At 40.2% G+C, this 25,469-nt stretch overlaps 1 long non-coding RNA gene across 4 annotated transcripts; it reads left to right on the top strand.

The window, feature by feature from the left end:
- The first annotated feature begins 521 nt into the window (after positions 1-521).
- Positions 522-24,144, top strand: LOC120619606 (uncharacterized). 4 transcript variants are annotated; one of them, XR_005657571.1, is made up of 4 exons: positions 522-2,625; positions 6,427-6,679; positions 15,891-15,971; positions 21,914-24,144. It is a non-coding gene; the product is annotated as an uncharacterized LOC120619606 (long non-coding RNA). The 4 variants fall into 4 exon arrangements; XR_005657573.1 differs by lacking the exon at positions 21,914-24,144 and adding an exon at positions 17,920-20,174; XR_005657574.1 differs by lacking the exon at positions 15,891-15,971.
- Positions 24,145-25,469: the final 1,325 nt, after the last annotated feature.

The following is a 25,469-nucleotide window of genomic DNA, read 5'->3' as shown; positions in this document are numbered from 1 at the left end:
TTTCGAGTTAAGGGGAGGTTTTATTTCCCCGGCGGCAACTATTTTAACGAAACCTGCCGTAGGAACAGCAACCAGTGAGTCCTCATTAAGCAAGGGGGGGAGGGCGAGGGTGTTTTGAGACAGCGCCTCGGGCGGCCACGTGCCACGGCAAAGGGACTTTGGATAGTTTTTAAGGTAACCATTTGTCTTGAGTGTCTGGGAGTGGGAGAGAAGGAGCGAGCCTCGCGCCTAAGCTTCCCAAGCGCGCGCGGGGCGGCGGGGCGCGGCGCGGGCGAGGGCACTATATCTCCCGGCGGAGGAGCACACGGCAGGTCTCGCAGCACACGCCCCAAAACGCGCTCTGTAACCGGCTGCTTAGTTGGCGCTGCTGAGGTTACTTTCCCCGTTCAGTTTGACAAGGGCGCTCTGATAGGCCAGTGCGCCTCTGCAGTGGTTGGCCGGAAAGAGTCGAGCCTCCTGATTGGTCGCTCCGCACCTGCAATGCGTCAAGCCAGGGCTGGCGTGGAGGGCTCCGCGTGAGTGGTCGTGGCTGGCGAAGCAGCCCCGGGACTTCGGAGGGAGCGGCTCCTCCTGTGGCCGCCATCTTTACTAGTGGCAGCACGGACAGCCCCGGACGCCTAAGGGGGCTTTTCTCGGCGCTCTTGACTCGTAGAAAAAGGCTGTGCGACAGTTTTGTTTGGGGTTTCTTTTCCCTTTTTTACTTTGCGGTGGTTTGTTTTGTTTTTGCTCAGGTCCTAGGGATGTGGTGGGGGTTGAATTCGCGGGCTGCAGCAGGGCAGAGTGGCCACCCCGGAAGGAGGGGTCTGACAAGAGTTTTAGCTGCCGCTTCAATAAAACCGCTTGGTTTGCGTTCTCTCGGCGTGCGCAGGGAGAGCGATTTGACTCTAAATTTTTAGAAGCAAAAGTGAGATTTGCTTCCTGGTCATCTCGCTCGAGCTGGAAAGCAATTCTGGAAAGCTCCTCCGAATACGTCATGGTTTTTGCTCTCGCTGTGCGCGGTCCCACCCGCACGGAATGCGTTTTTCGTTTGTTAGAACTGAAAAGCAAACAGCCGTCTTGGAAACTTTCTCGCCTCCAGAAACAGTGGCCTGCAGGGGCAAAACTGAGCTTGCCTGACAGACATGCTACGAGATGTTGGCTGAAAAACTTTTTGATCATATCAGTTCACTTGCCTTTTTAGGCAACTGTGATGTTTGTGTGTGCATCCGGTTTTCATTCGTTTCTGATGTCCACCCCCAGAAAAAAGAAAAAATCTTATCTTTAACTGTATCAAAAGTGGTCACCGTTTAGGATTCACCCTCCCTATAGGGAAGAAGGGTGCAAAGAATTAAAAAATATGTTCCCTGGATGATTTACAGATGGGGAAACGGGAAAAGCCACGGTTGCCTTGGTTTGGCGGGAGGCGATGTCTTTGTTGATTTTATCTGAGCTGTGTAGGTGCAAATTCGCTGGACTGTGGCTATCCAAAGGTGAATTCTGGCGCTACCTTAGTGCGAGTGTTGCCATGGCTACAGGGAGATGTAATTGGTGAATTGCAGAGCAGATAAACGCAGCAAGGCCAGGCCTCTCTGATTTATGAAGCCTTGGTAGTGATTGACTATCCTTGTTTATGCATCCTGGCTTTCACTTTGCTCATCGCTGTCCAAGATTTTTGTATCGGTCAAATCAGGCACACGTGGGCGTGTCGATTTCGGTATTGACTAATACAGGCGCTCCCTTGTGTAGATTTTCTGATTAGATGCTGGGTATAAGAGTATTATAGTCTTTGTACCATTTGCCTTCCTTTTAGATTTGTGAGTTATTGCTACTCTTACCTAATCTTACCAGTTTTGAATATTATTGATTTCTGCCTTTTTCCATAGGTAAACCAGCACTTTATCTTAGGGTGCCTTCAGCCTAAAACTAACACTCCATTTTACTGTGTCTCAACATAATGTCGGAGCACTGAGTTCATGGACTTTGGAAAAGAAAAAAAATGCAGTTTTTGCATAATCTCCATATAGCAACAACCACTTGTGCTTCTGTGGAAAACACAGTAATTCAGTGTTCTCTGGCAGCTGCAGTTCTAGGAGCCGGCCACTTTGGTTGCTCTGTGAGGTAGATAGAGCAAAGGACTAAATTTTCTAGAGCCTGTGTTTTCTCTCTAGTATGAAGAGAATCAAATCTAGCTCACAGAGTTCTTGTGAAGATTATATGAGCTGTGAATGTGCCAGCTACTGACATAATGATACTTGGTTACTAAAGCGTTTATGGAGTACCCATAATTGTCTGACCTTGTGAGAGGAAGATTTTCCTTCAAGATTTTTTACTTTATGGGCAGAAGAGATGGACAAACTCAGATTTTTTTATCCAAAATAAATCTTAAATGGCATAGTTTTTTTTTTTAATTTAAGCATAATATTAATATAGTTTTATTAGAAAATATTGCCACATTTGGGGTCTTTTAGGGTCACTAGCTCACCACAATTTGCCTTGGATTTTCCTGGTTTTAGGACTCAAAGGCCCATGTCCTAGAAAGCCCTTCTGTCCCAGGCAATGGAACAGTTGTTCACCCTTGGACTGTTTTCAGTGCCACAAGATGGGAGGATGAACAGAATGGCAAATGAAGATTCTTACTGTGTAGAGGTGAGTAGGGTTCACTGCAGCTGGAGGTTACCTGGCACAACAAGAAAATAGATGTCCTTGTATAAGATAAGTATGGGCTGACACCTGAAATTCAGCATATCCAGTCAAAGTGATAATTGTATCCATCTTTGTTCTTCCTTCTCTCAGTCCCCACATGGCTCTTTTAAAAAAAAAAGTATATATTTAAAATTTTCTTTTCTAATCTTTATTTCTGATAAAGGCTCTACCAAACTGTTATATTAGAGTGCAGAAAGTTTTTGTTTGTTTGTTTGTTTTTTTATGTCTTAGACCCCTTTGCCAATCTGATGAAGCTTAATGCTGTTATGGTTTGTTGCCCATATTCATAACTGTATGGTACAGTTCACTTAGAAGTTAGTGAAAATAAAGATGTTCTACTTCTCCATCCAGGCTCGTGGACCCCTTGAATTCTCCGTGGAGTCCAGGTTGAGAACCTGTCCCTCCACTGCCCCACTGCAGTTCTCTTTCCACTGTTTCCATTCTTTCACCTTGACATTTCCACTGCCCCATCAGAGTTTAAGACCCTGTCGCTCTTTTCTTAACTGTTGTAAAAATCTTTATTGGTCTCCTATCCTTAGTTCCATCTTATGCCCAGCTGATGGAATAGTTTTTCTAAAGCACACTTCTGACTATATCATTGTCCTGCTCAAACCTCCCATGGCTTTCCCTGGCCCCTAGGATTAAATCCAGATTCCTTAGGAGTTCCTTCAAGACTCCCTTAATTTGACCTTTTCTGTCCTAATAACCTTTTGCATCTCCTAAATTTCAGCCACATAAATAGTTCTTAAATCTCTGCTTTTCCTTCTCCATCCTTTATTCACATTGCTCTTTTGGTCTAGATTACTGATTTCCATCATCTCTCTGCCCAACAAAGTTCTTATATCGTTAAGTGCTTTCTTCAAATGCAAAGTCAGCTAAAATAATCTCTTCCTCCACTGGGCTCCCTTAGCACTTTATTTGACCTTCTTCTGTTACTACATTTTACTTTTATTAGTATTTGGTTACTGAATTTTGTAAATATTTATCAAGTCTCTTTTGCGAGTTTGCCTCTGTACTAGGGGTCATAAGGATATAAAATGAAACAGATTTGGCCCTTGGTTTTTGAAAGGCTTATAATTTAGATTGGGAGATGTAAACCTAAGCGACAATTTTTTCAAAGTAGAAGAAACGACAAGTATTTTAGGAATCCAGAGGGAGAGCTCACTCTGCTAGAAGGATAAGAGAAAGCTTTGTGGAATTGGTGGCATCCGAACTAGCTTGGAAGAGCGGTGACCTATATGGTTGTACCTAGGGAAGGCATTCCATGCAGATAGAATACCAGGAACAAAGCAAGGAGGCTGAAAAGAGCAGGATGTTTTAGGGAAGGGGAAGAAGTTTAGTTTGTTATTGAGGGGCCTCAAGAGAGACCAGACTGGTGTCAGGTTGGTTAAGGCCAGGTAGAGGAGGGCCACATGTTCTAGGCAGGAAGATTAGACTATCCTGTATGCATGGAATCCATTGAGTTTTGGGAAGAGACTGACTAAATCAAAGGTGATTTAAGAATAATTGTGTCACAGCAAAGTGGGAGGTGAATTTTCTATGTAGACTGTAGACAGGGAGATTGATGAAGCCAGTAACAATAAGAATAATGGCTGATTTTTATTAAGCACTTACAGTGTGCCATGCAATATCTCTACTTACAGCGTCCATTTTTTGCTCACAAAAACCCTGTTATTTCACTCCTTTTCACAAATAAGGAAATTTAAGCTTAGGATAAATAACTTATCCAGATTCACCATGGAGGCAGAGCTGGAAGTTGAACCCACTTACTGTCTATAGTAGTTGGTCCACAAGTTGGCTATAATCTGAAAGTGTTAGCAATGGAATTAGAGAAGATCCAAGAAATGATACTCTCTTTACGTGATAGTATTTTCTTTATGTTAGAGGTGAAGAATGAAAGAGCAAATATCACCATGGTTGGGCTCAAGTCCTGGACTATCTTCTCCAATACTGATCTGATCCTGTATCTCCTACATACTTTTCCGTAGTAAATAGGACACCAGTAAGCAAACTGCTGTTACAGTTTTACCTCACTTTACAAAAACTCATAGTACCAAAATGAGGCAAGGGTATAGATACTAATTGGGCTTGGCCTTCTACTGGGACTCCTCAGAAACCTCACAGAAGGAAGTGGCAACAGCACTGCCTTGGAGGTGTACCAAGTTATGCCTCCAAATATTCCTGTTGGGGGCATTTCCCAAATATGGTCTAGAATTTTTCCAAGGCATTTGCTTCTAGGTGAAAAACCTTTCTTACCTGTACCTCTTTAAAGATTTTAATGGTTTCAGGGCACTGGAGGAGTGGTTTTCCTATGCTCTGGTCAAGTCAACACTTCTGCATTCTCCCTTCCACTCCCAACCCCCAAAGGTGACAGACAATAAGGAGGAAGAGCTAGTGAGTGTACTCTTCAGGAACCACTAGATTGTTTTGCATTCCCAATACTGAAAACTATAAAGACTATAAAAGAGGAAGGGGAGAGGGTCATTTATTACAATTCGTTCTACCTCTCTCCACCCTTTATACTTCTGGTCTTTCCCTGATTGTGGATGAAAAAAATTAAGTCATATATATGGCAGAACTTCTTCAAACCTAGGAAAGGCTTTCACCTTCAAAAATTCTAGTATATGTTTTATCATACATTGACTTTTTCCCTTTACTAATATTCTTACATCATTTTGTTTATCTTTTATCATTCTTATTAGCTCCTTAGTTCCTTAAAAACAAATTACCTTTTAAGAAAAGGACCTTCTACCACCTGCACCATTGTCCTGCATATAATAATCAATCTTGATTTGTTATTTTTTCCTCTTTTTTTTGTTTATCTTTTCTACTCAAAACTTATCTCTGGTGACAATACCAGCAGTTCAATAATATTCCTTCAGTAATGTTTATTGAATTAATTCTATATGTCAGATACCTTAGACTGTGAATGCTAATTGCTTTCTAGACGTCATAATTCTTATGAGAGGTCATCAACACCTTTGAGAGTCTGATAAAAGCCATAGGAACCTGCTCCCAGAAAAACATACATGCATAAAATAATTCTGCAACCCCTGTCATATAGTCTGTACTTTCTGACTCCATCAAAACCAAAACTAATCTTTTTTGAAATCCAAAAGATCCTCTTCAGTGTGATATGTTTAGTGTTTACACTGTATAATCACATATAATCTATATAAATAGATAACTATATTCGTATGTAGTTGATTAGCACTAGGGAAACTATTTCAATACTTGAACTGTTTTTTTTCCCCCAAATCACAAGATTGTAAAACAAAAAATAGCCATCTTTCTGCTACTAGAATTTGAAAGGCAAAATACATTATAGCATTGTTTTTTCTTTAAGGAAAGAGTTCTAATTATTCACTGATAAAAGCATTTTTCAAATTATAATATGCCACATTATTAAACCTAGTCTTTGAAATTTTTAAGTTCTGGTCTCTTGTTTTAAATTTTGTGCTACCTGAAACATAAATAATTAAATTAAACTAGTATAATTGTTGTACAATCAATGTTTATTGTCTTGAAAATATATTGATTTTCATTGAAGAAAATGAGTAGTGGTTGCAAAATTGTTGTTTTCAGAAGAGTTTACCAGTGGGTTTTTTTGTATTCTTTCTCTTGTACTGCTCTACCTAATTAACATCAGCATTTGCTAAATTTTATTGCAGAAGACTGATAAGAAAGAACCCTGTCATCTAGAATCCGAGATCTCTGAATTTGTGTAAAACTTGTATGTTACAGGGCACAAAGGAACAAAAATCGTCATTTGAGAATTTCTTCTGTCTGTGAATAATTAATGATGAGATAACTGAACACAGAACAAAATTTACAGACATCCAAACTTCTTACTTCTATGTGGAAACCTGGTGCAATGATTATGATTTCACTAAGAGAAGACTGTTGAGATTCCCAAAAGGATGTGATTCCAAGTAACTTTGAGGAATCCAGTATGACGTTGCTTTGTTGCCGGATGAAGTCTATTTTAAACAGTAAAGTAAGCTGATTGCAATGTAAAGAATCTCTCTACCCATAAAAAAGATCTCTAGGCAGTTCAAACATCGTCAAGATCAGGGAACATGATTCAGGTTCTTACATGGGTAAGGCACTCTGGGAGGTGCGTGGCTTGCAAAAATTTACGTATAGCTCTGCCTATTTGGTTCTCATGACTAACTAGACTAATTTGCCATGAGGGCAGAGACTGTGTTTTTATTTATGTTGTTTTTTATTACATTTATATTTGCTTATTCCCTCAATACTTACAACCATGCCTGACATATAATAGGTGCTAAGTAAATATATATTGAACATCTGAAACAACAACCATGAAAACAGTTGGAGAGAAAAAGAGATGTTAAATGAAAAAAGGAAAGCTCTATTTTGTAGCATAGCTTTTTTTTTTAACGCCTACAAATTATATTAACCAATATTACCCCAATAAACTTAAAAAAATTTTTTAAAAGTAAATAAATGCCTAGAGCACTTGGTCTTCCTAGGTACTAACCAGGCTCGACCCTGCTTAGCTTCCAAGATCTAAACTTAAAAAAATTTTTTAAAAGTAAATAAATGCCTAGAGCACTTGGTCTTCCTAGGTACTAACCAGGCTCGACCCTGCTTAGCTTCCAAGATCAGATGAGATCAGGCATGTTCAGGGTGGCATGGCCATAAACTGTAACATAAAAATATTATGTTCTTTTAAAACTTTTATTATGTGATATTTGAGGTATACAAAAATATATATATAGTAAATGTAAATTTTTAAGCATAATAGTAAAATAAGCCACAGTGGACCCACATACCTATTCAAATACTTGTGTACTTCCCAGTGTCGATCTCCACTCTCCTAGCCCAAACTGCATTCTCAGTTCAGAAGTATTTTAACTTTGAGATGTATAAATCAGAAACAAGGATATATAGAAGACAAATTAGGTAATGAGAATTATTCATTTAGTAAGCAACTGAAAAATAAATACATTTATTGATAGTCACATGGAAGATCATTTATTAAAGGCCCCTCGAACGTCATCAAAAAATACTAAACAAGTTTACTTCTAGTGTTAAATCCTGGGATCATCGGAACAATCTACACACACAGGAAAGGCATATGCTAGAATTCATTTTTCAGTGTCTTTTTTTGCCCATCCCTTTGTTGGTGTTAAATGATTTCTGAATGCATTTTTTTGAAAATTTGCTTTAAATTGCTTTTCTATTTGTCATATATAATTTTTTTTCATAGTCTCAAAACTGCCTTTAATCATTTTAGGTATGTTTTCATATAGATTCTGAGTGGAATTCTTCCTGTGATTTGTCTGTGAAGAGATTTTAAGTTACAACACTGACTGTCAGTAAAGGTTTACTAAAGCAGAGCATGGAAGAAAAATAAAAGCACAGGCCATAAGCGGAATGGCATTAAAGCAGCATTTATCAAATAAAAATTCTACACTAGTGTTTACAGGTGCATCCTTTTATACAATGTACTGTATAGTGTATTGTATCTACCATCTTAAACTCATAAATTCCCAAGAAATATAATATTGTAAATGGCAGGACAATTTTATCCTTCCCATTTATCTTTCTGTATCTGGTTTTCATTGCGTTTCTGTATGTAGCCATCAAACAAGTTGTGTATCTGATTTCTTTATTTTTTTGACATAATTTCAATCTTATAGAAAAGTTACAAGAACAGTGAAAAGAATTCCCATGTACCCCTCACCTATATTTCCAAATGTTAACATTGACCACGTTGCCACACATGCTATATTCTCTTGGTCCTCCCAGCAGACGTGATGCGTTTTTGTCCCCAAATGTTTCAGTTTATGTTTCCAGAAATAAGGTCATTCTATTCTATAGCTACAATACAATTATCAGAATTAGGAAAAGGGCATTTGTTTAACATTTTCTAACCTGCAGTCTTTATTCGAATTTTGCAAACTGTCCCAATACTGTTCTTTAAAGCAAAATAAAATCCTAGGTCATCCATTGCATTCAGGTGTCAAGTCTGTAGTCTCACTGAATCTGGAATCCTTTCTTGGTCTTTGTTTTTCACAACATTGACTAATTTACTAATTTTTGTTTGTTTTCTCTTTCATTTTTCTGTTTTTTTAATTTACTGATTTCTAATCAATATGCTGAGAATTTTTAAGGAAGTAAATATATTTTAAGTGAATTAATTACTGTGAAGATATACATGAAAAGTTTTAGATACTAATTATCTTATGTTACATCCCTTAAAAAATCATGCCCAAAGAAATAGTAGAGCAAAGGGTAAGAAAAAATTTAGAATTCTAGGCTCCTCCCCTTACTAACTCAATACACTATTCTTTACAGATGAGAAATTAGAAAACAGACCAAGACAGATCAAATAACTGATCAAAAGTCCTCCAGCTCACCTGATTTCTAGGACTTTATAGCTTATAATGCTTAATGGGGAAAAAAATTATTGTAAAACCCAAAGTATTACATTGGTTTATTTTATTAATTCCATCTACTATATTTGGTTTGCCCATAAGAATTCTGCCTATCAGTGGTCCCTACTGTTAGATATTTATTCTGTACAATAGTTGATATTCAATATATAATGTTTATAATATAATACTTGTCATATATAGAAGTTAAATTTATCTTAGGACCGTCCACACAGTATTTAGATAGCAATGTGACAGTTTATGTAGGATACAAGTGTAGCATGATCTTAATCTTACGTACTTCACAGAGCACAAGGTGGGCTCTGGGCTGTGTTCTGGAAAGAAACCTTTTAATCAGGTGGTGGTGTAAGATTTCCATGCACAGAGGACGGAAGAGGTTTGCTGCTGCAGGCCCGAGGGTGCAGCCTGAGCTAGTCTACCCAAAGCCACACATTTCTTTGAAACTGTATTTCATGTTTAAAATTGATACACATTTATGTTTCTTGTAATTAAAAAGATGTTGCCCCCAACAACCAAGAGATAAGACTTATTTTTCCTGTGGCTTCAAATACCCCTGTATATCATGCACCCCAGTTTGAGAAATACATGAACAAATTTATGAAAAGAGTTGTGGAATTGCATGCTTGGGGTCCAGACAGAATAAGTATGGTAACTCATGAGTGACATTTTGACAAGTAAAGGTAGTCTGTGGAGAAGTACAGATGTGGGACTCAGGAGTAAGGTTGGGCAGAGAAGTTGTGTGGACTTTAATGCCACCACAAGGACTTAGAGAAACACTGAATAATAAGACTAATGCAGATTGCAAGGAAGGAAACCAGTATTCTGGTTCTCTGCTACTCCCTTTGCCATTTGACCTTGGGCAAGCACGGAAACCTGGACTCTGGTTTCTTTATATGGAGAAAGGCAAGACTAAAATCAGTGGTTATAACTTTCCTTTTGTCTATAATATTTTGTGTACTTTCCAGTGACATTCTGCTTCTCCCCCAGACCAAACTGCATTGTCAATTGCATTCTTAATAAATACATTAGCTTGTTAATAGTCACGATTCATAATTGACAAATTTAATCTGATAGATGCCCTTAATATTATTAGTAGCCACATGCTGCTGATGATACACAGTGTCTATTCCAAGGCAACCTTTGTATTTTCACTTTTAAGAACATCACTGTGATATCCAGGCCTGCCATCTTATGGATCCTGAATGGTACTGCCAAAATAGAGGGTAGTGTGTCTGTTAGTGTCAGGAGATGATTTTTGCACAGATCAAGAGAATACCTGCTTTTGTATATGTAACTTATTTCCAAAGGAGTTTCCAAAGGAGTATTTTGAAATATTTTTGATAATTCTTAATTTTAACTCCCTAGGAAAGAATCCAAGTAAATCTAAGAAACCGCTCACCCTAATTTAATTGTGTATTGATCCCAAAAAATATTTATCTAGGCAGTGTTTCTTTGTTTTTGAAATTGTTCAGAAGAGAATGGGTCTTTGAAGGGATTGTGCGGAAGTGCTGGCATGCATATTTTATGAAAGCCGTGATCAGCTCCTCATACATGATTGTGAAATATGACAATGTTTTTTTCTTTTTATATAGCGGGGAAATGATGAGGATAGTTCCATTGGAGACAGGCTGAGGGGAATTCACTCCTTTATTCCCCTGCTCATTGATGCAGCTTAGCATTTTTCTTTATTTCTGCAACAAACATGGAGGTTAGAGAGTAGGAAACATTTTTCAGTTCTTTCAAAATTGTAATTTTAAAATACTGCAAATAAAAGATGAAGGAAAAAAGACTGACTCTAAAGTGAATTATGGAATTTGTCTCAATTTAAACTTTATTTTGTCCAAAACATCCAAATACGATTTTTTGTCTCCTTTCCCACTGATTTAATTTGAGACACTGAAATATTCCAAAGATTGCTTTTGATGGGCATTCCGAAATTTTATCTGGGAGCAAAAATGGTAATTCTGTTTAAGGTCGTTGATCTCGTGAAGGTTTTAAAACTGCACTCTATTTCTCATTGGTTTTCAATTTATTTTCAATATGCTTCAGTATTTGTGGAGGTTTTAATCCTTTTCAAGTTGAAATGTGATTATTATAGTACAGTAGAAGGCAACATTTGGACATGGCTGATACTGCAAGCACTTGCTGTAACTAATTTTCATCAATATGGATCCTTACAACTGAATCAAACATCACTTTATCACAGAGAATTATAGAGAACTTCTGTCCAAACCATTTTAGCTTCTTGGGGCTCCCTTTTTGCTGAACAGAGATGTTGCCTGAGATTACCTTCTTTTTTTCCTGCCTCTTGGAAGGTTAATGCTTTTCCTAACCATCTTGTGATTTAATTATCAGATCCCCATTCTTTAGAATTTTCTCTCTTAGTTTGACTAAGTTATTACTATTGCCTTTAGGAAGCAGTGGAATTATTTCCATGTTGAGCCCAATCAAAAGACTGTGACTTCCATATTTTTTGTTGATTTTTGTCATATATTTTAAGATTTTTACAGATATTTAAAATGCTTTAAAATTCTAGTCAAAATTTGTCTATGGCCATGCTACCCTGAACAAGCCCAATCCTGTCTGATCTCAGAAGCTAAGCAGGGTTGGTTCTGGTTAATACCTGGATGGGAGACCACCTAGGAAGACCAGGTACTGTAGGTGTAAAAAATAAAAAAATAAGGGACTGTAAGCTGACAAGGTCTTTGCAATCTGTGAGGTCAACCAAGGGTTACCTTGCCTAAAAACATAATAATAAAATTCTGGTCAAAATTTAAAGTATTCTTTTTGTAGTCTAATAATTTAAAACATTTGAGAAAGCTTTTGGTTTTTCCAGTTTATTCAATTCATGTGTCATAATTTCTAAATCATCTACATGTTTTTTACTCTTAAAATATGCCATCATTATAAAATTGTGTGACTATGCCAAGTGCCAACAATATAGTTTATAGAAATGAAATTGTTCACCAAAATAAATCACTATAGGAAAGATACCTCACACATTTTGGGAGGTTCAAATTTCACTGATAAAGGTAAAGTTTGAAATAATTTTAATGCTGCTACCTGGTTTGGGATAAAGAATGCAGATGTGTGATTTACATGTTGAAACAAGTGTATAACTACCTATTAAATTTCAACATTTAGTTTATTTTTACTTCTGCCACAGGAATATTCCAGTGGCCATAAATCCAGAAATAAAATCACTGCCAACTCTGTACCTTTCACCTAAATATGCGATCACAGTATTTTTCTTGAGGCAGTTACTTTTGAAAAAATAAGGTACCAGTGAAAATTTAAATTGAGGCAGCTGGTTTTATAGAGCCCTTTAAAAAGATATTAAAAAAAAAACTTGTTAAGCAGAATTGCTTAATATAGAATAAGTTAGATAGAAAAGAAGTAAATTGTTTCTGTGAAAACTCAAGCATAAGTTGAGTTTTCACTGGAGGGGAGGTTGAAATAAATATATACTCAGAGATCCCTTCTAATTCAAAAGCCTAAGATTTTAGCAAGTTTAATCCTTTATGCAATTTACTTTAGCATTTTCAGAGAGTATGACTGGGATACATTTTGGGAGTTGTTTAATCATTATTCCAGAAATATATCCTGAGTTGAGGCAATAGAGAAAAATCTGTTTTCCTTTTTGTTGCCATTAAAGGTATGTTGACAGTAGAAGAAAAAAAGTTGAACAACTATAGCTCTAAAAGTGTGTTTTAAAAGCAATTATCCATTTCAAGTTTCTCTTCTATGTCTGCTGATCTTCAACAAGTCCTTTTTAATAGAAAGCAAAGATCATTTCCTGTCATTGAGTTCTGGAGTTTCATCTCCAAAAGATAACTGGTCATGTATGGTAGCATGTGCCCCGGAGGATCTGGATGTGTTGGTCAATGGTGAGGATTTTTCTGTTTAATTCCCACAGAAGAACCCTGTGATCAGAACCCATGATTCTTCCCTTTTGTGCGGGTGCTGGCCGCTCATCCTCTCGCTGTTCCCCAGCATACATCTAGTTGAAGAGGAAACGGTTCCCTGGCTGCCAGTGCCTGCCAAGCCTTGGCGAAGCACTGTGTTGGAATTCCCCAGGGTGGGGTCCTCTTGACCCAGGATAAGCAGTAATCTGGAGGTCTGTTTCTGACCAGTGGTAAACCGACCATTAGTAAAACTATGACATAAGAAAGTTTATTTCACACCATTAACCCTGGTTCCCACTTTTTCTCCTCTCTGGTCTTCAAGTCACAGCTTCCATCCTGAGTCTTGATTTAGTATTCTCCATGACACACCCTCTCCTAAATTTACTAATGCAAACTTAGGTTAATGCCTTATCTCTCAGGGATGTGTACATTTCAAACCTTTCTTCTTGTGGGATAGAATCAGCTGACAGTGGAGGTTTGGGGGCCCTTCTGGAGATTATATCACATTTTCTCCCAGCCTGCCTTCTTTTAAGGTCTTCACCTCTAGTCTTATCTCCAACATGCTCTCTCATACCACTTTCTCTCATTCATTCAGTCAGCAAGTATTTATAGAGTTCTAATGTGTGTCATACACTAGACTAGGCACAGGGCATACCATAGCGAGTTGAAGAAAGGCACAGTTCCAGCTGTAATGCACATTATAGTCTAATGAGAAATTCAGACAATCAAATAATCATATCAATAAATGTCAAGTTACAACTGTAGTAAATGCTGTGAGCGGGGAGGATACTACTTATGCTGCAGAGCGACCTAGCCAGGAGGTCCAGGACATGTTCTCTGAGAAAGTTTGAGCTGAATGGTAGTTAATGAAACAAAAGGGATGATAGGATGTACTGGTTTCCCATGTTTGCCTTTAAAAAGTAGCAGAACTTGGGTTGCTGAAAACATCAGAAATGTATTGTCTCACAGTTCTAGAGGTTAGAAGTCTGAAATGGAGGTGTCAGCGGGGCCATGCTCCCCCTGATGGTTCTACAGGAGAATCCACTTTGCCTCTTCTAGCCTCTGGTGTTTGCTGGCAATTCTCGGCATTCCTTGGCTACTTGTTGTGTAATTACTCCAGGCACGTGGCTGTCTTCTCTCTTTGTGTCCTCGCACCATCTTTCCTCTACATGTCTGGGTCTGTGCCCAAATGTCCCCTTTTTAATAAATATGAACATTAGTCATATTGGATCAGGGCCCACCCTAATGACCTCATTTGAACTTGATTACCTCTGTAAAGACCCTCTCTCCGAATAAGGTTACAGGCTGAGGTGCTGGGGGTTAGGACTTCGACATATCTTTTTAAGGCCACAATTCAGCCCATAGCAGGGTAAGGGGTCAAGGGATAAGAAGAGTGTCCAAGGCGGGGAAAACAGCACATGCCAAAGTCCTTAGGTGGGAGGGAGCCTGGCCTGTATGGAGTAGAAAGTGAGGGGAAGCATGGTGTGAGAGGAAACTGGAAAGCAAGTAAAGGTTAGTGGTTAGGCCTATGTTAGGGATTTTGGTCATAATGTAAAAGCAGTGAAAAGTTACTGGAGAATTTCAGCAAGAATAAGACATGATCAGATTTGTACTTTGAAAACATCCTGGCATCAGTGTACAGAGCGGTTGATGACAGCAAGAATGGATGCAAGCGAACCAGTTGGAAAGTTACTGCAGTAGAGCAAGTGAGAGGGGAAGTGATGTAGAGAGAATTGGCCATTGAGAGTAAAATCAGTGAGCTTTGATGATAGACCAGATACGGGTTGGAGTGGGGAAGGGTCAAGGTTGATCTGTTCCTAGATTTCTGACTTGTTTACCCGAATGCATGGAGGGGGACACTGAGAAAGAATTAGATTAGAGAGCAAAATCATGAGTTTAGTTGGCCATTTTGGGCTTGGGTGCTCCCTGTGGAACTGTCAAATAAGTATGTGTGGATCTGGAGCTTAGAGGGAAGGTCCCAGCAGAAGATGAAAATTGAGTCATTGGCACATAGGTGATCATTGAAGGTGTGTGCTCTGGATGAGAGAGTCTGCAGGAAGAAGAGAAGAAGGTCTAGGGTCATGGCAGGGAATGGTCCTAACAAAGAAGATTGAGGCAGAGTAGCCAAACAGAGAAGAGGAAAACTAGGAGATTGTGGCTTCACAAAAGCCAGGGGAAGAGAGCGTGTCAGACATGGATGGGAGATCCATGAGGTGTCCACTGGATTTAGCAACGTGGAGGTGACCGGTGACCTTAAGGAAAGATGCTTTTGTTTAGGGAAATGGGAGGAGGCCAGACTGGAGGGGTTGAGGAGGGGACGTTGGGGGTGATTGGGGGAGGCAAGGAAAAGAACACAGTCTGTGTAGACCCTGCCACTTACCGGAAATTTGGCTGGGAAATGGTGGAAGCGGTGGTTGATGGAAGCAGGTGGTGGTACTGTCTTAGCTTGGGGTGCCATAACAGAGTGCCATGTGCTGGGGGATTTCAACAACAGCCTAGAGGCCACAAGTTCAAGATCAAGGTGCTGGCATGGTCGCTTCCTGGTGAGAGCTCGCTTCCTGATTTATAGTGGCGGCCTTCTCGCTGTGTCCTCACACATCTTTCTGGCTTTTCTTCTGAGGCAGTAAGAAAAAGTTGTATAATTTTTTTCATGTTGTGGTGTAGTCAAGTCCAACCTGGAACAAAATCCATTCCGTCCTCTCCATCAGGACAGTGATTCATTTTGTTGTGTTTATAATGTCTGGCTCCTTTATTTATTTATTTATTTTATTTTTAAGTCTAGATCCAGTTAGTCTGCAAATATAAGCATTCCTGGGACTCATCTGTATTTTCCCACTCAATGTATTCCTCATTTCCTATATTAAGCTTTCTGTCCTAGGTATGCATTTGTGGATTGGCATCTAGCTGTGCCTTCAGCTTGGGCTTGTAGAAGATACTGATAAAGACTGAGTCCCAGCTGGTAGGTAACTTAGGTTCCCTCTAGTTCATACTGGCCTAAATGGACTCAGGATTTCCATGAAAGTCTTTCCTTTTCTTAAAATATATATTTTGTCTTTTTTTTTTTTTAAGTACATGAGCATTTTATATTCTTATTTTAAAAGATTAAAAAAATACAGAAGTATTTAGAACAAAACTTAAAAAAATATCTGCCATCTCTCTTCCCAACACTCCCCAATCATTCCAGCACTGTTTCCTAAGTGAGGTTTGCATCTTTTCAATACCTTTTCTGGTTACATGTACCTAAATACTCTGAATATATATATATGGTTTTTAATACATGTTTATTTTATATATAGTATTTGCGTATATATTCACACATTTTATATATTTTTGTCATTTATTACATTTTATATAGGTACATACACGTTTATAAGGATTTTTTAACCTTAGCAAGATCATATTGTACATATTATTCTATGACTTGGTTTTTCATTTAATATGTTTTTGCAGTTTTTCCACGTCCTACCCCTCTCCCTCCCTCCTATTTGTTTTGATCACGGCAGAGTATCCCATAACACAGAGGTACTGTTCTGTGACCAATGTCCTATTGATGTTTTTTGCTGTTACTGACAATACTGCGGTGAACAGTGTTACCCTTATGTTTTTGTCCATACGTGAAAGCATTCCTTCGGTTAGATTCGGAGAAGTTGTATTCTGGGCACATGCATTCAAATGTTGGCAAATGTCTGTGGTACCTTTTTTGCTTCCAGTTTCCCCATCTGCTGCAGCCCCAGAGCAATGTGGGCAGGGGGTCGGTGGCTGGGGTGGGAGTGCGGGTGGGGAGCAACATGGCAACCACTGCTGCCATATTCCTTTCAGTCAGAGAACCAAGAAAGCTTGGAAATGTGGCAGAAGCAAAGGGTCTCAGAGGGGCTGCCAACATGCATGCTGCCAGACATCCAGGAGCACAGACAGACGCCTTGCTCTGCAAAGCAGAGCTCCAGACTCATGGGCTTTGAAGAGAGACAGCTCACGTGGCACTTTTAGTTTGCTTAAATAGAAATTAACTTCTTCTAAGACTTTACCCAAGTTGAGACAATTGGCTAACTTGTATTTAGGGGAGACAAAAGTTGATTTGTACCCTACATCATACATCAACATGAAATTCCATATAAATAAAAAGTTTAGATGTAAGAAATAAAATTAGAATGTACTAGAAGAAAATTTTGGTGAATATGTATGCTAGGTGTGACCTTGATTTTTCTAAGCATGACACCAAAGGCAGAAACCACACACACAAAAATAATTTGATGAAAAGGAAATTATAAAGTTTCCCATGACAAGAAAGTCCCATATAAGCAAAAACTTAAGGTGAATGACAACTTGAGAAAATATATTTAGTATATTTTATAATATATAATAGACCCATGTAGCATCCTATATACATATGTATGGAGAATTCTTACAAGTAAATAAGAAGATAATCTTCAATAGGGAAATGGGCAAAGGTCATGATGAAGCAAGTTATCCAAGAGGAAATACAAAGGACCATAAATATTTAAGCATAATTAGTACAATATTTCTGGAGCTAATGCAGCACGGTGACTATAGTTTACAATACTATACTGTATACTTGGAAGTTGCTCACCATACATACACAGAAATGGTAATTATGTGACATAATGGAGATATTAACCAACCTCATTTTGGTAAACATTTTGCAATATCAAATCATTACATTGAACACTTCAAACTTACACTATGTTATATGTCAATTATCTTTCAACAAAGTGGGAAAATAGTCTCCAGATCTACAGTCTGTATAGTACATCCTCTCTTGATTCTTAACAACTCAGTGTTCTCACCTACTTAAAAGCAGAACTGTACTTTCTTGAGACGTTAGACTTAAATTAGTCCCAGTCATCTCCCAATCATATCATTTTGCATTTGCTGCTTCTCATAAACAGGTGCCAGGAAAAGGGACTCAAAGAACAATTATGACCCGCTCAAACCGAGAATTCAGTTAGCTACTGGATGGCAATGCAGGGAGTGGGAATGTTTAAGTGGTCATAACAACAACAGCAACAACTGCCATAATACCTCAAAGGCCTTGTCATAGAAGACACTGTTGTCCCAGCAGACCGTAGATGTGCTTTTTAAACAGTTAAATGTCAAACCAACTGATAGGGTCAAATGTTGACAGGCATTCGAAAGGGTTTTTTCTTATTAAATAGAAAACCTTGTTGCAAAATCATTATCTACAGTCTACTACAGTTGGTAATCTTGTTAGTAGCCTTAATTAAAAGGCCCTCTTGTTTTATTTTTTTCCTTAACTTCCCCTCAGAAATGGGTAACATGGAGGGAGAAGGTACTATGGGATTCCGTGACTGGGAAAGTGGTTTGCCCTACTATTGCTAAAAAGGTTTGTTGTTTGATATAATTTAACCACCAGAGCAGTTAAAATTAGAAGGATGATTTGGTGTAAACTCATGAAATATCTGCAAGCATAATTTGCTCAGGTGCCCTTTGCAAACAAAGGAGCGTGGAAAAAAAACGCCCAAACTGCAGGTCCAAAGTGTCCCAGCCAAGAACCCACACCTTGCCTGCCGTGAGGAAGGAATTTACCCCAGGTGGAAAGTTCATCGAACATGCTGCACCGACTATTTGAAAATTACTTTTTCCAAAAGCCCTTCAGAAACCAGTAATCCTGTTAGCTCAGCTTCTGGAACACTTACCTACCTGCAGTAAAAAGTAATTACAACTGTCAGCCAGCAAATAATGGCTCCGGTGTCTAAATGAATGGGGAAACTGCTCTGGAATGAATTACTGTTCCGAAGTGAGTCAGCTCAGCCACTCGTCTCTGCTTTGGTTTGCTGACAAATTGGACCATCTGCCTAAACCAGCGAGGAAGGGTGAAAAGGTTGAAGGAGGTTTAATTGGTGGAAATAAGGCAGAACAGGGACTACCCAAGGCTTATTGGCTGAAGGGATTTTCTGAGCCATGCTAGGACTGAGACACCTTTGAGCCATTCCTAAAGATATGGGCATCCTCAGCTGACTTCAGGTCAAGGACTTGGCCACGGACTGCATTATAAAACCTCTGAATCTCCGACCTTTTCCTCCTGTTCTTTGCCAGTGCTCACTACATTTATAAGAAAGTCTGGAAGACAGAAATCCCCATGCCCTACCCACAGCAGAGTAACAATGTCAGAGAGTGTCAGAGTAGATCATTTCCAAAGGAAATCGATGGGAAGGGTTAGGCAAGGACAGGAGTCAGTTTGTGAAAGGAAGCATTCCAGTACATTGGTGCAATGCCTTTCCAGTGATACTCAAAGCCCCCGTTGCCACTCAGGACGCCTAAGGCACCCCACTTTCACCTCCTGAAAAGCCAGCTCCACCTCGGTTGATACCCCCGTGTCACTCCCAGCTGGTAGAACTGGGGTACAGCAGAACCTCCTCTGGGGGAGAAGGTCAGCATTCTGGCCCAGCCATGCCTTGGGCCAGCTCTTGGGTTTTCCAGGCCTCAGTTTCGTCACATGTAAATGAGAGGAAGAGTTATCATTGAGGTCTCTCCTACCTGGAAATTCTCTGCTAGATTCGGGGCACAGTTGGGCTGTGAGGTCGAACGCGGGCAGGATGCTGTAGGCAGCCAGCTTTGGGGATGAGGCTTTCAAGAACTCTCAGGCTGAATCCAAAGGTTTTCAAAGGGCTCCTGTGCACGGAGCTCCTAAGGGCATGGTTAAGTCCTGGGGGAAATTTACGCAGACGTCTGCGAATCTGGAAAGGAGTGGATCGTCAGGCAGAGACCTGGCTCTGTGGCAGCTGTGTGCTTGGAGGCCGAAACCTGCTGTGACTGACTGAACTTGCTCAGCCTTGATATTATCCATTGTCCTCTGCAAATGAAGGCGAAGCGCAGTGAGAACGTGGCGTTGGGGAGCACTGCCGATGCAGAGAGCGAGTTCGCCCCCCTAAGCCTCAAGCTTCCTCCTTGGTCTTCCATTTAATAACAGCAAATTTGGAAACTCACCGGTGCCTGCAAAAGTAACAGTTAGGTAGCTGTGCACCAGCTCCTGTGTTTTGTTCTCTCTTTAGCCCCAAGTTTAATATTAATATTGACTCATAATATTAAACATCTAACTTAACTGAGGATGCATTTACTCGCTGGAGACCAACAATAAAAGATGTTGCTAACAAGACATGAATTCTTTCCTTAACAATTATTCCTGAGGTTAGTTGCATAAGTAACAGTAGTTAAGCAAATGCCTGAAATAACTATTTACTAATTATTAATTCAAAGTGTATTTTCTCTCTCTCCACTGTAGATTCACTTTACTATTATATCTATGAACATTGTTAATAGGAAGTGTATATTTAATGTGTATCTATTAATGATGTCATGACTTTTAGTGAACTGCTTTAAGCTGCTTATTAACTTTGCTTTTGTAAATAACAGTTTTTGATGCAAGGACGAGGAAAATAATTCACCTGTTTTTTTACAAAGCACTTTGTTTGAAATATTTTGCAAGCAAATATGACCCTATGGCACTCCCCCACCACCCATCAGATATGTTTTGTTTCAATATAACATTCCATATTCATTCTGTAAGCATTCCAGTGCTGCTCTTTGCCGATGACTGGGCCAGGCACCAGAGTGCTGTAGGAATTGAGAATAAGCACTTGACTGCTTTCTGCTTTTATTTTCACTGGAGAGCTCTTTTCGTTCTCAATGTTGACACTCTGGAGAGCCCGTTCTTGTTTCAAGATTTTAAACTCTGCAGACAGCTCCCAAATCAGCATTTCCAGCCCTGTGGACCTCCAGGCCCATGTCCCCACTCAGGCATTCTATCATCTGAAACCAAACTCCACCTCCGGGCTGGTCTCAGTCTGGAAGGCTTCTTTTGCTAGGCCCTGAAATGCGAGGTGTGGACGGGTGTGGGGAGGGGCAGGGGAGGTGTTCCATGTAGCATATCAGCAAACAGAATTAGGAATGAAAGTGGTGTGGCACCCCAGTCAGGCTCCTGTGGGTACTTCAGGCTGGGAGGAGTGAACCCAGCCAGCAGTTAAACCTTGCTTTTGGTTGATGAAACAGTGGGCGACATTAGTGCGCCAAATGTACTGGAAGGAGACCAGAGGCCAGGGGGTCAACCAGGAGGCTGTTTCAATATTGCAAGTGTAGCATAATGATAATATGTATTGATTAAAATGGCAGACCATGTCCATCCTTTCAGAGGAGGAGAGTGTCATGGACTCTTTGAGAATAGAATGAAAGCTAGGAGTCGTCTCCTCAGAAAAATATGCATACATGTACCAAGGATTATGTGTAATATTTTTTGAAGGGAGGTGGTTTCATGGGTCCCAGAGGATTGATGAAATAAATGGATTTGGGACCCCTGCAAAAAAAATAGGAATATTTGCACACATGTAACTGGTGGAAGCCAATAGGAGACTTGGAGAAGGAAGTTGTTTGGGGAAGAAGGGAACAGGTTTAGTTTCATACAACAGGACGTGTGGAGATGTGGACATGTGTTTTGGAAAACTGGTCACGTTTCTGGAGCTGTGAGGAGAGATGCTTGGCTTCAGGGGAGATCTGAATCATTTGGTTCAATTGCAAGAGTTTGAGAATGAATGAGCTCCCTGAGTTAAAAAAAAAAAAAAAGCAGAAAGCGATTGAGTATTTCCTAATATAAATAATGGAGCAATAAATATGTGTGTAATATTTCTAGGAGAGTTTGAGATCACTGTTATAAAAACCATATATATAAAAAATAGACACTAGGTGAATTCCTCAGTAAATTATTTCATTAATATTCATTATAAAGCTTAAAAATTAAGTGAAGTTGTAAGAATCAAGGGCAGGATAGGAGTTGACTATTATAAATGATAGTTATTAAAATAAGCTTAAAATGAACAGATATGTCAAGATGTCTAAACTTTTCAAAATCATTTTCACGGTGTCTATAAGTTGCAGTGGAGACAGTGGACATCGAAACAGCATGCCTGCGCGGTTCCAGGTTCTCTGGCTACATCACCCCGCACCAGCAGCTAAAACAGCAGCATCTTTGACCCTGTCATCTGGATGCAAGTGGGGCCCTTTGGAGACGGATCTCCCAGGAGCCAGTGCTTGTCCCAGAAGAGAAAAATGAAATGATATAGTTGGTGCCCAAAATGTCCAGTCTGCTGCCCACTCTATGCAGGAAATCATCACTCTGACATTTGGCTTTGGGAATTCACCAGTTCTTCTAACTGGGGCCGAAGTGACACACCTATTCCAGAGACTGAAGTGGGACATATCCCTGAATCTTCTCTCAGTCACCCTCCCAGGCTTCTGCCACCTTCCTGACAGGTCTGGTGGTCGCTGGACAGGCCATGCAGTGCCCTGCGTGGGTCCAGGCTGGGACTGACAGTGCTACAGCCACAAACCACCTGGGGACTGAGCACTGGTCACGACCTTCTCGGAACCTACGCCCTATTCACTACAACCTATGCGAGGTCTCTACATCGGGTGCTTCAGGTAACCCGAAAGCAGAGACTTTAGAATGAATTATTGGGGTATATCTAGGCAGAGTGATTTATTTACCAAGAAAATTGTCTGTGGTAGTTTCAGAGGCCCAGAGTAATCTTTACTCCCTAGGTGCTACACAGCTTTTGGGACCCATTTGGATAGTTGTGGCATAACAGGCCTAAAAGACCTCCGTTCCCCACAACTTGCAATTCCTGGAATCCTGTTGCTTAATTATTTTTATGGCACTCATCTCTCGTCAGATAACATCAAATGACAAGGGAGGTGACTCGCTCCAAGGACTCGTGTCCGGTCCCATTAGCAGATGAACCACATTATTGATAAGCTGTAACTCTGTAGCGGTCACTGATGTTTTGAATGAGGACCCTAAGGTACACACCATCCCTCGTCGCTGAGGAAGGACCAGACGACAGCCCACTAGGTCTTCAGAAGTGTCATTTACAATAAGAGTTGAAGCAAAAGAAGATTTTCTCCTTGGCTCCAAAAAGCAAATTACCCAGAGCTGCCTCGGTCTGTTCAGCTGGAGAAACCAGGGCTGCTGGCCCTTGGGGACTGTCCTGGGTAAGGGACTCCTGGAGGGTCTTATACAGGCCTTGTCAGAGGGGAATGGGTTTAAGGCAAGGAGGAAGCAGGAGCACAGGGTTAGGAGCCGTAAAGCCATTCTGAGCATCAGGTCCAAGGCTGTCGGAAGGGCTGCAGGCCAGGAACAGGTTGAGGGTAGGATGTGCGGGGTCAGGCTGGATGTATGTCCATATGACATGCCAGTGAATTGGGACGATCCTTGTGGCAGCGGAGGCAATGGCGTTGAGGGGACCTGTTCTAACTGGGGGTGACCAAAGGAATGAGGATGGATTGGTCAACTAAGATACACCAGGAAAATTCTAGAAATCTGAGCTTCTGCTGTATTTTTGATACAGCAATAAAATGCCTAAAATCAGAGTTTGAAGTCTCCTTGTGTGATGGGTATTTCATGTCATGGCACAAAGGACAATAAATGCTTATCAGTTATACGCCACCCCCTCGTCTCAAGCACAGGCTTCCTTCTGGTGTTTTATGTGCTCTGGTCTCAGCCTAAGTAGCCATCGGGTTCCCCAGCGTCTGGGGGGTTAGTAGTGCAGCATCTTGTCATCAGGCCTATTTTTGTGTGGCGATAACGGGTCTTTCCTTCCTGCCTTCATTTGTTCCATTGAATAGTAAATTCCTTGTGCCAAGTGAAAAGCTTCCCTTTCTATCAGCACATCTGAAATACCTGTTGATTTAAGGCTACCAGGCAGAGTGCGTTGAGCTGGCTGGAGGAAGCCTGGGCCCTGCAGGATGGTGTGTTTACAGTGTCCAGCTGGCTTGCTGGTGCTGAATCTGGATTCCCACTGCGCCCATTTGCTGTTTCTGTCACCCTGCCAACGGCTTCTTCTCACTCCCCACTGCTCTTCTCACTCTTGTGTGATTGTGAGAGCAGTTCAGTGAGCCCCCCTCTAACCTTTCCTTGCCTCGGCCTCGCCTCCCTGTGAGTTTTCCAGCAGGGACTATGTTCTACACAGAGTGCCCCTCCTGAGAATGACACGGGGTTTCCAGGAGATTAGAAAAAAACCTGGGGGAATGTCATCTCTGTGTTATACTCCCTCAGCCCTCGGAGCCCAGGGCAGTTCTAGAAATCTTGTCAGTGCTTACTAAAAGAAATATGAAAAGAGATCAAACACAGGGACACATTTAGGTCTTGGTGCAAAGTGTAACGATCCCTTCTGGCAGTTCTAAGTGTTTAGGATGATACGACATGTCAGTACTTTCAAAATCTCAGCTATCTCTTGCTAATACACTGGATCCTAGAGATTCTTGCTTTTGAGCACTGTGGATAATGATGGCTCGCTATGATTTACAATTTCTCAAGGGCAGGAGACCAGGTTTTCCTGAGCATTCTGATTCTGAAAGTTTCACTTCTGGCAGGTTCTTCACAAGCCCCCCAATATGGAGCCCAGTGTCTCTGGCCGGCATATTAGAGGTGCTAATTTAGTCTTCTATCTTTATTACATGATCCCGTTTAAAAGAAAAATTCCCCAGTACTGTTCATCTGATTGCTTAGGGTCTCATGCCGTGATATATAAAGTTTTACAGAAATCGAAAAAGTAATGAATAACACTCCTGGCAGTAAATACAAAGTCCATTAATTCAAAGCACCAAACATCGATTTGTAGAACACTATAGCACAGTGTAGAATAACATTATCTAAAGTGTAAGGATGGGAAAGTGGAAATTAACTTAATTGTTAATGTACTTTTGACTGCTCAAAAAAGATATTGAACATTAATATAATTTAATATATACACTGACATTTATTAAACTACTGAATCACAAACAAATGAAGCATCAGTATTTAAGTATTAAAGAGTCAGTGGTGATAAGTAACTGCAACATCAAAGAGGAAGCCATTATCAGCATCTTCTGCAGAATCTTCCATAGATTGTGCAACCCCCATGCTGAAGTCTTGTGAGAAGTTGCAATCAGCTGCTTGGTAATCTCAAGAGAGACTGTTCTGATGAATCAGTGAGCCAAACATTTGAAGATGATGAAAAATGAGGAGACAAATTCCATCCTCAATGCCACCTTTCTGGCCAACAGGGAAAGATCTGTTTTTCGTGTTGAGGCAAATCAAGCTGCATTTTGGAGGTCCCACCCATGACATAAGCATCACCAATGTTGCAGAATGGAGAACTACATGGGGACTGTTGCTTAGTCTGAATGACCCTCACCACTGTGTGACATTTTGTTGCTGAAGTGTTTGAATTTGAGGGACCTGACTCGAATTTAGTTTCTTTAAATATAAAAACTAACTCAGAATAAGTAGCCAATTGGAATGATTGTTCCCTAAAAAGAGTCATCACTCCAGAGACTGAATTAGTTGATGAACCAATCAGGTGCTAAACAACATATACTATTGTGTTGGTTTTCTCCTAGTTGTGACAGTGGATTTATCTGTAGAATTCCATTTGGTTGGTGTTGAAAT

Source organism: Pteropus medius, unplaced genomic scaffold (assembly GCF_902729225.1).
Source record: "Pteropus medius unplaced genomic scaffold, Ma_sr-lr_union100, whole genome shotgun sequence".
Lineage (NCBI taxonomy): Eukaryota > Metazoa > Chordata > Mammalia > Chiroptera > Pteropodidae > Pteropus > Pteropus medius.
This window is presented reverse-complemented; position numbering and strand designations above follow the sequence as displayed.